Source organism: Pseudorca crassidens, chromosome X (assembly GCF_039906515.1).
Source record: "Pseudorca crassidens isolate mPseCra1 chromosome X, mPseCra1.hap1, whole genome shotgun sequence".
Taxonomy (NCBI): domain Eukaryota; kingdom Metazoa; phylum Chordata; class Mammalia; order Artiodactyla; family Delphinidae; genus Pseudorca; species Pseudorca crassidens.
Genome location: NC_090317.1, coordinates 16,285,738 through 16,299,449, shown reverse-complemented (window position 1 = coordinate 16,299,449; position 13,712 = coordinate 16,285,738). Strand labels below are relative to the sequence as shown.

The following is a 13,712-nucleotide window of genomic DNA, read 5'->3' as shown; positions in this document are numbered from 1 at the left end:
AACTTTCCTCACAGACCAAGATCAGGACTCTGCTGTTAAAGTTCTGGATGAATTTTGGTTTTTGCACTAGACATAAATTCACAGCAACTCCTCACCTACAGAGGCTAATCTCTCTATCTCTTCTCCACCCTGGCCTTAAGACATCACAGCTAGCATGCTGTCCTATCCTTAGATGGCTGGCTCCCCTTGCTCCATGTTTAATTAAATAGTGAACAACTTCATCAAAACATCTAGTATATTGGTCAGAACTCAAGTACACAGTGAATATTAATATATTTCCCTTGAAACAATGTCTTCTTTTGATATTAAAAAAAGGTTTCTGTGCTAATTAGGGGCTTTAAATTATTTATCCAGATTTTGTGTCAACTTTGAAAAAGAAATTTCATAGACTGGAGGCATTAGGGAAGTTGGAAGGAAATTTAGAAAGCCAGGGCAAGGGCCCATGAGCCAAGTTCAGCCTGTAGACATGTTTTATTTGGCCCCTGTGAATATTTTAAAACTATTTAGATTAGTTGCCAACATTGAAAAATCAGGCAGTTTCACATAAAAGTCTGGATCTCTGGCTTTTCTTGAAAAAGTGGATAAACTTGGCCATGTCAGGCCCACACTGCAGCATGGCACATATGGGGGCAAGCATGCTCCCGGGTGTCAAGGTCCTCCCTGCCTGACCTGTCTGACCCCAGGAGACCTTTGAGTCTGTGACTCCTGAGCTAATTCAATTCCCTCCTGAGGTGTGGAGACAGGCTTGGAGATTACTGCTCAAAACTAGTCATCAGCTGATTACTTATCAATTCCTCAATTTGTTTTGACTCAAATGCCAAGAGTATTATTCATAAACAGATAAAATTAGGGAAGAGCTAATTCTTCTAAATGTTCAAAGGATTTTCTTGCTTGAATGGCATCTCCGTTGGTGTGTTTAGGCTTTTGAAATATAATTAACTGAGAGAGGAGCTAAAAGGAGCCACAGCTAAACAAAGATCAGACACATCTTCAAACAATAAAATGTGCTTGGAATCATTTTTTAAACCTGTGTCCCACTTAAACTCTGACCTCCTCTTTACAATTTTCTTTCATTTCTCTCTTCTTCTGAACTCGTAAGCTTTACTTATAGACCCGGGTAACAAGTAAGTTAGTACTTAAGCATTCACTCATTTAATAAATATTTATTTGAGCACTTACGAGATGCCAGGGGCTGATCTAGGCACTTGGGATGGCACAGAGGACAGAGACAAAAGTCCCTTGTGCAGTTTACAATATATTGGTCATGGCTTATATTTCTTGGGAGTCTTCCACAGCAGACTGCACAGTGTTAGGCACTTAGTAGTACATGAATAAATACTAATCAATTCATTAGCCAATTGATGATTGAGTCAAGGACCCTGGACAGTCTTCTAGGAGCAGGCTGTCAGTAGGAGAGCCTGGTATGGCAGGGCTTAGGAATGCCCTATTTGCAAGAGATAATGTCCCTGGGATAAAACAAGGGGAATAAAGCAAGCATGAGGAGTTCTTCAGTCTTTTTACCTCTCACATAGGTCATGAGAACTCTGTAATACCTCTATGGAGAAGTGAGCAAACCTGCACCTCAGCCCCTCAAACGTGAAAGGAGACGTTGTAACTGAATGTCGTCCGTGTCCATCCTCTTGGGTATAAAAGATAGAAACAGGTCTCTTGCGAGAGGAGAAGCAGTGACCAGGTGGGGCTTTAGTGTTTGGCTGTGGACAAGCCTCTTGTCTGGCCATTGGAGGACTGCGGGTAGCAGTTGGTGTGTGTATTGGTGAGGAGGAGGTTGGCCTCTGGAATCTGCTCGGACTATTGAAATAGTTCAGAAATTAAGACAGAAAACTCCCAGTAGAGATCAGAGAAACCAGAGCTGGTCATAGCTGACGATTACTAAATCGTATCTTAGTAAAAACTAGAGGGGTTCCACTGAGAACTCCTGGCTGCGGTCTCAGAGTTCTGAACCTTCCATTCCTTCTATTATTAAAAGTGACAGGGAGAAGGGAATCTTGCCGATCTATGATCCAAAATTCCCCCCCAAACAATTATATAAGTCAATGGTAAATCATGATCCAATATCTCTTTTAAAAATTATATGCAATGGTGAGGAACACATACATGAAAAGAAGTCAATCTGTGTTAAGTGTAGTGGAGTCAGAGTGCCTAGGGTTGAATACCGGGCAGTCCTCTTGACTGTGCAAGCCTTGGTAAGTTGCTTAACTTCTCTGAACCTTCAGTTTCCTCATCTATTAAATAGGATAATATAGTACCTCCTCTGTAGGGTTGCTAGGTTGGCATATAAGCCTCAATTGGCCGACCTGCCTTTGGGTCTCATATTTTTATGGAGCTCCTGGACATAAGTAATTAAATTTGTTTTTCTCTTCTTAAAAAAAAAAAAGATTCAGTGAGGTTGTACATGTAAAGCTCTTTTTAAAATGTCAGGCACAGAGTGGTCAACAAACATGAACTATTTTTCTTTCTTTATTCCCGCCTTGTTTTAAAAAATCACATAGAACTAAGGCAGTTTATATTTGTACTGAATTAGCAGCAATTAACAATGTGGTATGCGAGCTAAGAGACTGGGGGTTGGAGCAGATAAGAAAAAGTGATGCCTTAAAGCGATGGTAATTTCAGTCAGTCTCTTCTACTTCATGGCTATCTTCATAGTGAGTTTTGCAGAGAAGTGCCTCTTACCCAATTCCCAAATATAGACCTAACTGCACCGAGAATGGCTCTCACTCCTAAATCATTCCAGTCTAGAAAACAAGTCAAGAATTATTTTGCCTCCATTTTTGTTCAATTTTGCCAAACCCATTAATCAATAAACAACATAAATCATCTAGCTCTTCAGAATTCAACTGCTGTTAACAGTCAGCCAACTCTAAGCTCGATTTAAACTGAGGGTGAGAGAGTGATGTGTATTCGTACTATAAGCATATATGGTAGGAGTCTGCATGTGATGATCTGGACTAAGAAAATAATTATACTGACATGATTTAATCCCAAACAGAACAAATCTCCCAAGCCTAAGCTGGCTTTTCCTCACTGGGTGTCTCTGGCCTCCCTCATCTCTAGTAATTCTAAAAAGGGAATGCTAGGCTATGATACGTGTGACCGCATTTAAAAAAAAAAAATTTTACAGTTATCAGTGGCTTTCAGTTCTCAAGTAACAGAAAAATGGTTGACTATTACACCTAAATATTCTGAATACGTATGTGCCTTTGTTTTGAATTGCTTTTTCTCCAATGATATTGTTTGCTATTAAACAGTGAACAACTGAAAAATTAATGGTTGAAAAGTAATGTTTAATTAACTTTTTATCAGACACCAAGTCCACTGCTATATTTAGCAACTGAACTGATAGAGGAAGCTGCTGCGGAATTAGTCAGCACATCAGCCTGTTAAATATCAAAGAGCAGAGGAGGCCTTTTGTCTCAGCATTGAACCAGAGACTGAAAATGCATCTAATTTTAGCATTTCCAGAGGAGGATAAAAAGATGTGAAACACAATAATCGGGAAAAATGTCATGCACAGCCTAAGTATGTGTTTGTCAGAGGAGAAATGCTGGGAGAATGGCAGCAGAAAGTAAGAGGTCTGCCCAGAAGCTAGAATTCATCATCACAAGTAAATTCTTTAAAATAATTTACCATTAAGCTAAGACTCCCATCTACACAAGAGGTCCTACAGACTAATACAGAATATTGATTAGGTGGCGGGTTTTTTTTCTAGAAGCAGTTGCACGTGGTCTACTTTCCCATTTAAGGACTCCAGGGCATCATCAGTGCAATTGAAGGGAAGGATTAAAGGGATAAAGGAAAAGCTTTCTTTTCAGGGTGAGTTTTTATTTTCTATAGAAGAGCTTCTTTTATTTTGAGGGTGTATATCCAGGTACAGGTGGAGGGAGGAGAAAGTGGGTGAGATGGACACTCCAAGAGATCCCAGCAATCCTAATATATTTTAATGTTTTAATTGTATTATGAAGGCAAAGCTCACATTCTTAATGAACAAAGTGGAAAGAAAAAGAAATGTGAGCTTTGATTACTTATGATAATTTTTTTATTATTATTACTTTTAACATCTTTATTGGAGTATAATTGCTTTACAACGGTGTGTTAGTTTCTGCTTTATAACAAAGCCCAGAGGTAAACCCACACACCTATGGTCACCTTATCTTTGATAAAGGAGGCAAGAATATACAATGGAGAAAAGACAGCCTCTTCAATAAGTGGTGCTGGGAAAACTGGACAGCTGCATGTAAAAGAATGAAATTAGAACACTCCCTAACACCATACACAAAAATAAACTCAAAATGGATTAGAGACCTAAATGTAAGGCCAGACACTATCAAACTCTTAGAGGAAAACATACGCAGAACACTCTATGACATACATCACAGCAAGATCCTTTTTTCCCCACCTCCTAGAGAAATGGAAATAAAAACAAAAATAAACAAATGGGACCTAATGAAACTTAAAAGCTTTTGCACAGCAAAGGAAAACATAAGACGAAAAGACAACCCTCAGTGTGATAATTTCTTAAAATTTATTTCAGTATCCCAAGACTCTGGACCAGTGCTTGGCACATAGTAGGTCTCAATAAATATTTGTTGAATAAATGAATGAATGGTTTCATGTCAAGATGGTGAAGTGAGCATATGCATAATTCTCCCCACACTATTTCAAACACATAGGAATGATCTATAAGGTCTTTAAAGATATATTTTAAAGTACATAATAATCAAATGTGAGAAGAAAATCAGCATGGATCTAAACTCCAGTGGTAAGCCACGAGCAGTCGGGGCCAGGACTTCAAGTCCATGGGGGAATGGGGCCAAACTTGCCCAGTATGTGGTACAGGACTGGAACCAGGATCCCAGTGTGAAGCCAGAGTCTAGGACCATGCTTTCTCCCTGCAAGCAGTGGCTGAAAGACCTCTGCCTACCCACGGGGATTGCGCCAGGATCTCCTGCTTGTCTTAGGCGGCGGCTAAAGCAGAGAACTCTAACTAACATGAGACTTATACCTGGGCTTGTGCCATGTGGGTATGGGCATTAGGACTGCTAAATCTTGCAGGGAAGAAGCCTTGAGCTGAGCTTCTAGTAACTTGAGGCAGCTGAGAAACCACCCCCACAGGGATAGTCATGCTGAAGAAAAGCCCCAAAGAAGATTAGCTCCCAAACAAAACTGTTTAATTTATAGGAAGTTGGACACCATGAAAAGTAGTCAACAGACCCAATATCTGAGGAAACAGAGATAACAGAATGGTCTAAAAAGGACCGTTAAGCAAGCTTGTGTAAAATCTTCAAAGACTATATTGTGTTTGCATGATGTGAAATACCATTATATAGTATGCTAGCTTTTGTGTAAGAAAGAAAGAGAAATATGTATATATGCATCTGCTAATATCTGCAAAATATATTTTGCAGGAAGGATATACCAGAAATTAAGGAAATTGATTGCCTAAAGTAAGTGGATATGAATGGGATGCAAGGGAAGGCAATGGGACTTCTCTGAGGGTATTTTTGTATATTTTGTCTGCTAATTACATTAATATTTTAGATTTTTTAAAAATAAAATTGAATCAGTATGAGAAAAAAACTAAACTTTAATATAAACAAATAAACTAACCTAACTGTATATCACATTGAAAATATAACTACATAGTAGAATAAAAAGGAATTAGTCCAATAACTTTTAACGCAGTACTCTCACTGTACACCCTCAGTAGGCTACATTATACAGATAAAAAATAGCTGCAAAGCAATCATGAATATTTTTAGTAGGTTTATTATTGGTAAAATATTGCTATAGCAATTCTGAAGCTATTTTGTACCTATCATTGGATTGAGCAAATAAGTAAATATACTGTAAATGAGCAAATACATTGGGAGTCAGGATTCTCACTGTGGGTAAAGGGAAGTACAGACTACATTTTGGGGAAAAGAGAGGAAGAACCATGTGGTGTTAGACTGGCATATAGCTATTAGAATGCACTCATGATTTTAAAATATGTATCTATCTACTAAAAGGGCTTAGAAGCAATGACATCCCAGTTGTGATGAGCACACAGCACCTTGATCTTGTACTCTAAATACCACATGCCTCAGGTTGAGTTCTCTGCAAACAGACATTGGGATGGAGTTCAAAGTACAAGATACTTACTAGGGATCAATAAATGTATAAAGATGGGGGAGGGGAGGAAGCAGTGTTGAGGAGAGAAAGAAGATTGCAAGCCTGCCAAAGCTTTAGTAAACCCAACGGGGAGCTCTGGAGCTGGTATTTTGCCCCCAAAGAGTGACCCACATCGAGGTGAAAAGCTAGGTCTTTATATCCTTGTCTCACTCAGTCACTGGTTGTGGGCTCCTCCAGGAGGACATACATATAGGTGAAGTGGTTTTGCAGCTGAGACAGACCCTGAAGGAGCTGACAGCTGGAGGCTACCCACTGACTACACTCCCCACAGCTGGGCAGTAAGTCCTTTCCTACAGGGTGATCTGGACGGCACATCTCCATGACTACCACGCTATTCCTCACTAAAAGGAGCTAGATCTCCTTGGAAAAGGGGCTCATTCCATGTCCAGGGCAAGGAAAGAACAAAGTGAGCCTGGAACATCTTGTTATGTGAGAAAGTGAGGAAATACCCTAAATTTGATAGACTTTTGTAAAAAAAAAAAAAAAAAAAAGACAGGAGCCAGCTAGAAGGGGCCCCCACTAGCCAAATTTAAGATAATGTGAGCATCAGAATGAATAAGGGCAGGAAAGAATTATAACACATTGAATAATAATAAATAAAGAGCCCATGAGTTCATACTGATACTGAAAAAAAGTTCCAAAAAAAGTGGGAGGAGAAGGGAAAGCTCTTATTTATAGGAGAATTCCAACTGATCAATGTAGAAGAAATGATAGAAAGTCATTTTATAACCACCACACTAACAACTGATTCAGGCAAAAATCATCACTGGGGACTTCCCTGGTGGCACAGTGATTAAGAATCCTCCTGCCAATGCAGGGGACAGGGCTTTGAGCCCTGGTCCGGGAAGATCCCACATGCCACAGAGCAACTAAGCCCGTGCGCCATAACTACTGAGCCTGCGCTCTAGAGCCCGTGAGCCACAACTACTGAGCCCGCGCACCTAGAGACTGTGCTCCACAACAAGAGAAGCCACCGCAATGAGAAGCCCGCGCACCGCAACGAAGAGTAGCCCCCAGTCGACACAACTAGAGAACACCTGCGCACAGCAACGAAGACCCAATGCAGCCAAAAAAAAAAAAAAAAATCATCACTGGATGCTAAAACTATCAGGTGAAATCATGTTGGGGACTAGGACATTCACACTGTCTCAAAATATCACTTCACAGATCTTACTAATTACAAGGGGTAAAGGAACCGTTACAATTGGGAAGTCTGGTGGAAACCACCTGAACCAAGTGGTCAAACCTCTCATTACAATAACGGGACAAGCCGACATCATGTGCCTTCCGATGTGATGCACTAAGGCACTAAGAACACATCACTTATGTTGTATCCCTGCCAAAATGTAAAAAGTCACACAAATCTAAACTGAGGTACATTCTAGAAGAAAAACTGACCTGGACTCTTCAAATTGTCAATATTGTGAAAGCCAAAAAATAAAACTGGGAAATCATTCTAGATCAAAGCAGACTAAAGAGACATGACGTGTAATGCTGGATTCTTGATTGGATTCGGGATTAAAAACAGCTATAAAGGATGTTATTGGAACAACTGGGGAAATTTGATTATGGGTGCAAACTCAATGATATTACATCAATGTTAAATTTCCCAAGTGTAATAATTGTACTGTGGTTATGTAGGCATATGCCCTAATTTTTAGAAAATGCATGTTGAAGTATTTAGGGGTGAAGTGTCATGTCACGTGTACCCACAGCTACCAAATAGTACAGGTAGATAGATAGACAGATAGATACATAGATACATAGACGCATAGATAGATGGATATAGACATCCACACACAGATAAAGCAAATGTGGAAAGCTATTAACAGTTGGTGAATCTAGGTGAGGTATATATGGATTTTCATTATACTGTTCTTGCAACTTTTCGAAAGGTTTGAAATATTTCAAATTAAAAGTTGATATTTCAAATTAAATATTTGAAATTAAATATTAAAATTATTATTATTAATCAAATTATTATTAATCAAATTAATTATTAAAATATTCAAATTAAATATTTCAAATTAAATATTTCAAATTAAAATACAAACAAAATACCCACAAAATTTCCAATGATAAAAAGGGGAAATTAGTATACATAAAATTATAATAGATTTTGAAATCAGAGCATGCAATTATAAATCAATTGAATAAAGAATAGAGAAACAATAGAACAAAACAAAAAGATGTTTCTTTGAAAATATCAACAAAATTGAAAGCCTTTAGTTAGAATGTTCAAGGGAAAAAAGTAGAGAAGACTCAAATTATTAAAATCTGAAATGAAAGAAGTTACATTACTACTGAACTTACAGAAATTAAAAGGATTATAAGTGAGTACTATGAACAAATATATGCCAACAAATTAACCTAGATGAGAAAGAAAAATTCCTAGAAAGACACAAACTACTGAAATTGACGCAAAAAAAATAGGAAATCTGGAGAGCTATAATAAATAAAGAGACTGAATTAGTAATTTTAAAATTTCACACAAAGAAAAGCTCAGGACCAGATGTCTTCACTAGTGAATTTTATCAAATATTCAAAAAAGAATTATTATCAATTCTTCACAAACTCTTCTAAAAAGTAGAAGAGGAGGAAACCCATCCTGACTCATTCTATGAGGTGAGTATTACCGTTACCAAAGCCAAATGAAGACGTCACAAGAAAGAAAACTATACACCAGTATCTCTGATGAATATAGATGCAAAAATCCTCAACAAAGTACTAGCAAAACAAAGTCAGCAACATGTAAATATATAAGAAGTATTATACACTTGACCAAGTGGGATTTATCCCAGGAATGCAAGGTTAATTTAACATCGGAAAGGCAATTTACGTAATTCAACATATCAGTAGAATCAATAGAATTGATATAGAATATCTATATCAGCAGAATAAAGGACATGTGATCATCTCAATACACTCAGAAAAAGCATTCTCAAAATCCAACATCCCTTCATGATAAAAACGCTCAACAAACTAGCAAGATAAAGGACCTTCCTCTACAAAAAATCCACCACTAACATAATATTTAATGGTGAAAACCTGAAAGCTTTCGCTCTAAGAGCAGGTATAGGACAAGAATGTCCATTCTTATCACTTCTACTCTGCATTGTACTGGAGGTTCTAGCCAGTGTAATCAGGCTAGAAAAAGAAATGAAAGACATCCAGACTGGAAAGAAAGAAGTAAATCTATCACTACTTACAGATAACATGATCTTGTATGTGAAAGTGTGTACAGAGCCCACAAACAAACCTATTAGAACTAATAAATGTGTTCAAGAAAGTTGCAAGGTAGATGATCAATACGTAAAAATCGATTGTAATTTGATATGCTAGCAATGAACAGTCCAATAGTGAACTTAAGAAAACAATTCTGTTTATAACAACATCAAAAGGATAAAATCCTCAGGGATAAATTTGACCAAAAAAGTATAAAACCTATACTCTGAAAACTATAAAATACTTTTAAAGTAAATGGAAAGACATCCCATGTTGATGGATTAGAGGACTTAATTTGTGACGATGACAATACATCCCAAATGGATCTACAAATTCGATGCAATCTCTACCAAAATCCCACCTGGCTTTTTTGCAGATTGACCAACATCATTAGTCACCAGGGAAATGCAAATGAAAACCACAGTGAGATACCACTTCACACATACCAGCATGGCTATACTAAAAAAGACAAGCAATAACAAGTGTTGGTGAGAATGTGGAGAAACTGGAACCTTCATATATTACTGGCGAAATTGTAAAATGGTGCAGCCACTTTGGAAAACAGTTTGTCGGTTCCCCAAAAGTTTAAACATAGAGTTACCATTTGACCTAGTATTTCCACTCCTAGGTCTATATCCAAGAGAATTGAAAACATATGTCCACACAAAAACTTGTATGCAAATATTCGTAGCAGTTTTATTCATAATAGCTAAAAAGTGGAAACAACTCAACTGTCCTTCAACTGATGTATGGATAAACAAAATGGAATGGACAAACCAAATATCCATGTAGTGGTCTGTTATTCAGCCCTGTAAAGGCTGAACCTTGAAAACACTGTGCTAAGTGAAAGAAGCCAGACACAAAAGGCCACATGTTGTGTAATTTCATTTATATGAAACATCCAGAATAAGCAAATGCATGGAGAAAGAAAGTAGATGAGTGGCTGCCAGGGGCTGGGAGCGGGGCATGGGAAATTGCTAGCGGAGTGACTGCTCACAGGGTTTGTTTTTGGGTCATGAAGAGGTGCCGGCATCAGATAGTGGTGATGGTTGCGACTCTGTGAATATGCTAAAAACCAATGAATTATACACTTTCAAAGGGTGAATTTTGATATGTCTCCGTAAGTGAATCAAGTGTGTGTAGAGCGGCATAAAAATAAATGAAGAAATAAAGGGTGAATTTTATGGTAGGTGAATTATATCTCAATTAAAAAACCAACAGGTGTTAGTTAAGGCTATAATGGCAGTCATATTGTACTATATAAATGTACCAAGTCAAGATGTTTTACGAAAACAGCAAAACAAAACTTGGAACTAAAATCATAAACAACAAAAACGCAAGAGTTGCAGGTGGAGGTGGGAGAAGTTGTTTGGGAGAAGGATAGAGATACTCATTCCAGTAGGCTAAATGATCTAAATAGAATGGATAACTTCTAAAATGATGGTGGCAGGGAGAGAAGGAGAGGAATAAAGTCATGATGTTGAGTCAAACAGATAAACAAAAATAAGTTGCAGAATGATATATACTAACGGTACCAGTATTGTACATCAAACATAAAATCGCAAAACAAAACCAACTCATAAGAGTGGTTGACTCAGGAGAGAGAAGGGAATAGAACTGAAGGCAGTGGCCAGTATTAAATATTAATCTGAACTATTTAATTATCTTATTTCCCAAAAGAGACTTAAAATATGAAGTGTTAACAGCTGTTAATTCTGAGTGGCAGAAGCATGAGTGTTTAGTCTATTACTCTTTGTACATTTATTTTAAATGTCTGAAAATTTAAAAAAATATATAGGGAAATGTCAAATTAGATTTTCAGCCCACTTTTATTGATTTCATGTGTAATCTTGAGCAAATCACATAACGTTTTTCTAACGTGATTTTTAGACTGTAAAAAAGAAAGATTTACCAATTGTACTTGTAAAAATGGGCATTTCAAGGTGGAAAGGTGGGGAAGGAATCTAATATTTGCCGACTGTATGTCTGACATTAGGCTCTGCTCTACATGTGGTATGTAATTTAATTCCATCTTCATATTAAGCCTGTGATTTAGATAATACCAGTCCCAAATTGCAGATGTGGAAACTGGGATGAGGAAATTAAGCCAAACTAGGTTACGAATATCACTGGGGATACGTGAAGAATTGCCAGGAGTTCATGCGCACATTGAGTTGTAAAGAAATCAACGTCTAGACCTTCAACTCCCTAACATGGATCTGCAGAGAACAGTGAATCTCCCGCAGGTGGGTTCTGCATTCCCACCTCCTCTTTGTCAACAGCCCTTCTCACATTTTACAAAAGAAAAACAACCCTCTTCCCCCGCCCCACTCCATCGCTAATTTGATTTTGTTAGGACCTCCTGGTACCTAACAAAGGGACCAGCCAAAATAAAGGGTGTTGATGTGGAAAAACGAATGACCCTAATTACTGCTTAACAAGAACTTTTGCAGCAAAGGTGGATTCTAATGCTTTGTTTTCAACAAAATTGCTGAAGGATCTAATGGAGTTGTCAGTTAATAAAGCATTAAAATTAATTTTTGATGATAGATCACGATGGGATCTTGGGTATGCACCTCAGAAGAAATACAAAGAATTGTGTGACAATGCTGTGAGAAAAAAACTTCATTTCCTTCTGTTTCTGGGACCAAAGCTTCTTGGTGTTTACGTTCTTAAAGAATGATTCTTAAGAATCAAAATAAAATCGATACTGAACCCTATCTCATTCTAGCAATAAGTAATATTTATCCACAAATGCATGAACTAATTGAGAAACACCTTATCCATCTCTAAGATGCATTTCCAAAACATTTTTACACTGTACATTTAAATTATTTTTCAAATTTTATAAAAGAGTTAATTTTTTTGATCAATTGTTTATTAAGGATAACTCTATTCATATAACTTTTTAAAAACACATAGAGCCTTATGGTGATAGGAAATATTAAAATTTCAATTGAATTGCTCTGGCTATTGGTGGGAATGTAAATTGGTGCAGCCACTATGGAAGACAGTATGTACGTTTTCAAAAAATTAAAAATAGAACTACCATATGATCCAGCAATTCCATTTCTGAGTATTTATCCAAACCAAAAACACTAACTCGAAAAGACAAATGTGGGACTTCCCTGGTGGCCCAGTGGGTAAGACTCCACGCTCCCAATGCAGGGGGCCCGGGTTCGAACCATGGTTGCGGAACAAGATCCCGCATGCATGCTGCAACTAAGAGTTTTGCATGCTGCAGTGAAGATCCCGTCTGCCACAACTAAGATCCAGCACAGCCAAAATAAGAAATAAATAAATATTTTTTAAAAGAAAAGATAAATGCACCCACATGTTCACCACAGCATTATTTACAATAGCCAAAATAGGGAAACAACCTAACTGTCCATCAATGGATGAATGGATAAAGAAAATATGGTTTATATATACAATGGAATATTATTCAGCCATAAAAAGAATGGAATCTTGCCATTTGAAAAACATGGATGGACCCTGAGGGCATTACACTAAGTGAAATAAGTCAGACAGAGAAAGACAAATACTGTATGATCTCTCTTATATATGGAATCTAAGAAAAAAAACACACAAAAAACAAGCTCACACATAGCACTGATTAGTGGTTGCCAGGGGCAGGGGGATCGAAAAGTAAAAATAAATTAAGTTTAATTCATGTCTTTATTTTTGTTGCAGAGAATTATAGAGAGAGAGCGATCAGAAGCCAACTTATAAACATAAAATATATTACATTAGGACAAAATTCTGTGGGAGAAGTGGAATGGAGATACGAGTTTAAGGAGATAAAAAGGAATGATGGTGGGTACGAAACGGCTGTTGTATTCAGATTCAATTGGACAGACTCAAAAAGTGATGTAACCATTTTATTTTAGAATGTCAGTATTTACTTTATACCCCCAATAACTTCCCTTGTAACTATTTAAACATGGGATGAAAAACGTTTAGATATCAACTTCCAATATGTGAGTGGGTAAATAGGTTTTCAAAATTATTTTAGGGAGCATGTGAGCAAAAAATGTTTTACTTTAAAAATGTTTTCTTTGTTTTTAACCTTTTTTTCTTTTTACTATAGTCACCAGAAGAAAGTTTGAAGACACCTGAGTTTATAATTTGCCCTGGGTCTTACAGGCAACAGGTGGTCAAGCTCACTAGCTACACAGCAGTGATTACAGCACTTACTTCAAAGAGCTGGAAACTTTATAGGTGAGATAAGCTGTCTTGAGTATATTAAATGCAATCAGAGCAAGAGACATTTATGAAAAATGCTATGAGAAAAGGGA

The 13,712-nt window shown here is 37.3% G+C and overlaps 1 long non-coding RNA gene across 1 annotated transcript in view; it reads left to right on the top strand.

Annotated features, from left to right (window-relative positions):
• The window catches only part of LOC137216393 (uncharacterized), a 59,946-nt gene extending 46,303 nt beyond the window's left edge, over window positions 1-13,643 (top strand). Inside the window, exons 3-4 of the long non-coding RNA XR_010939759.1 lie at window positions 13,108-13,230; window positions 13,505-13,643. This is a non-coding gene — a long non-coding RNA (uncharacterized lncRNA). The remainder of the gene's footprint in view (window positions 1-13,107; window positions 13,231-13,504) is intronic.
• Window positions 13,644-13,712: the final 69 nt, after the last annotated feature.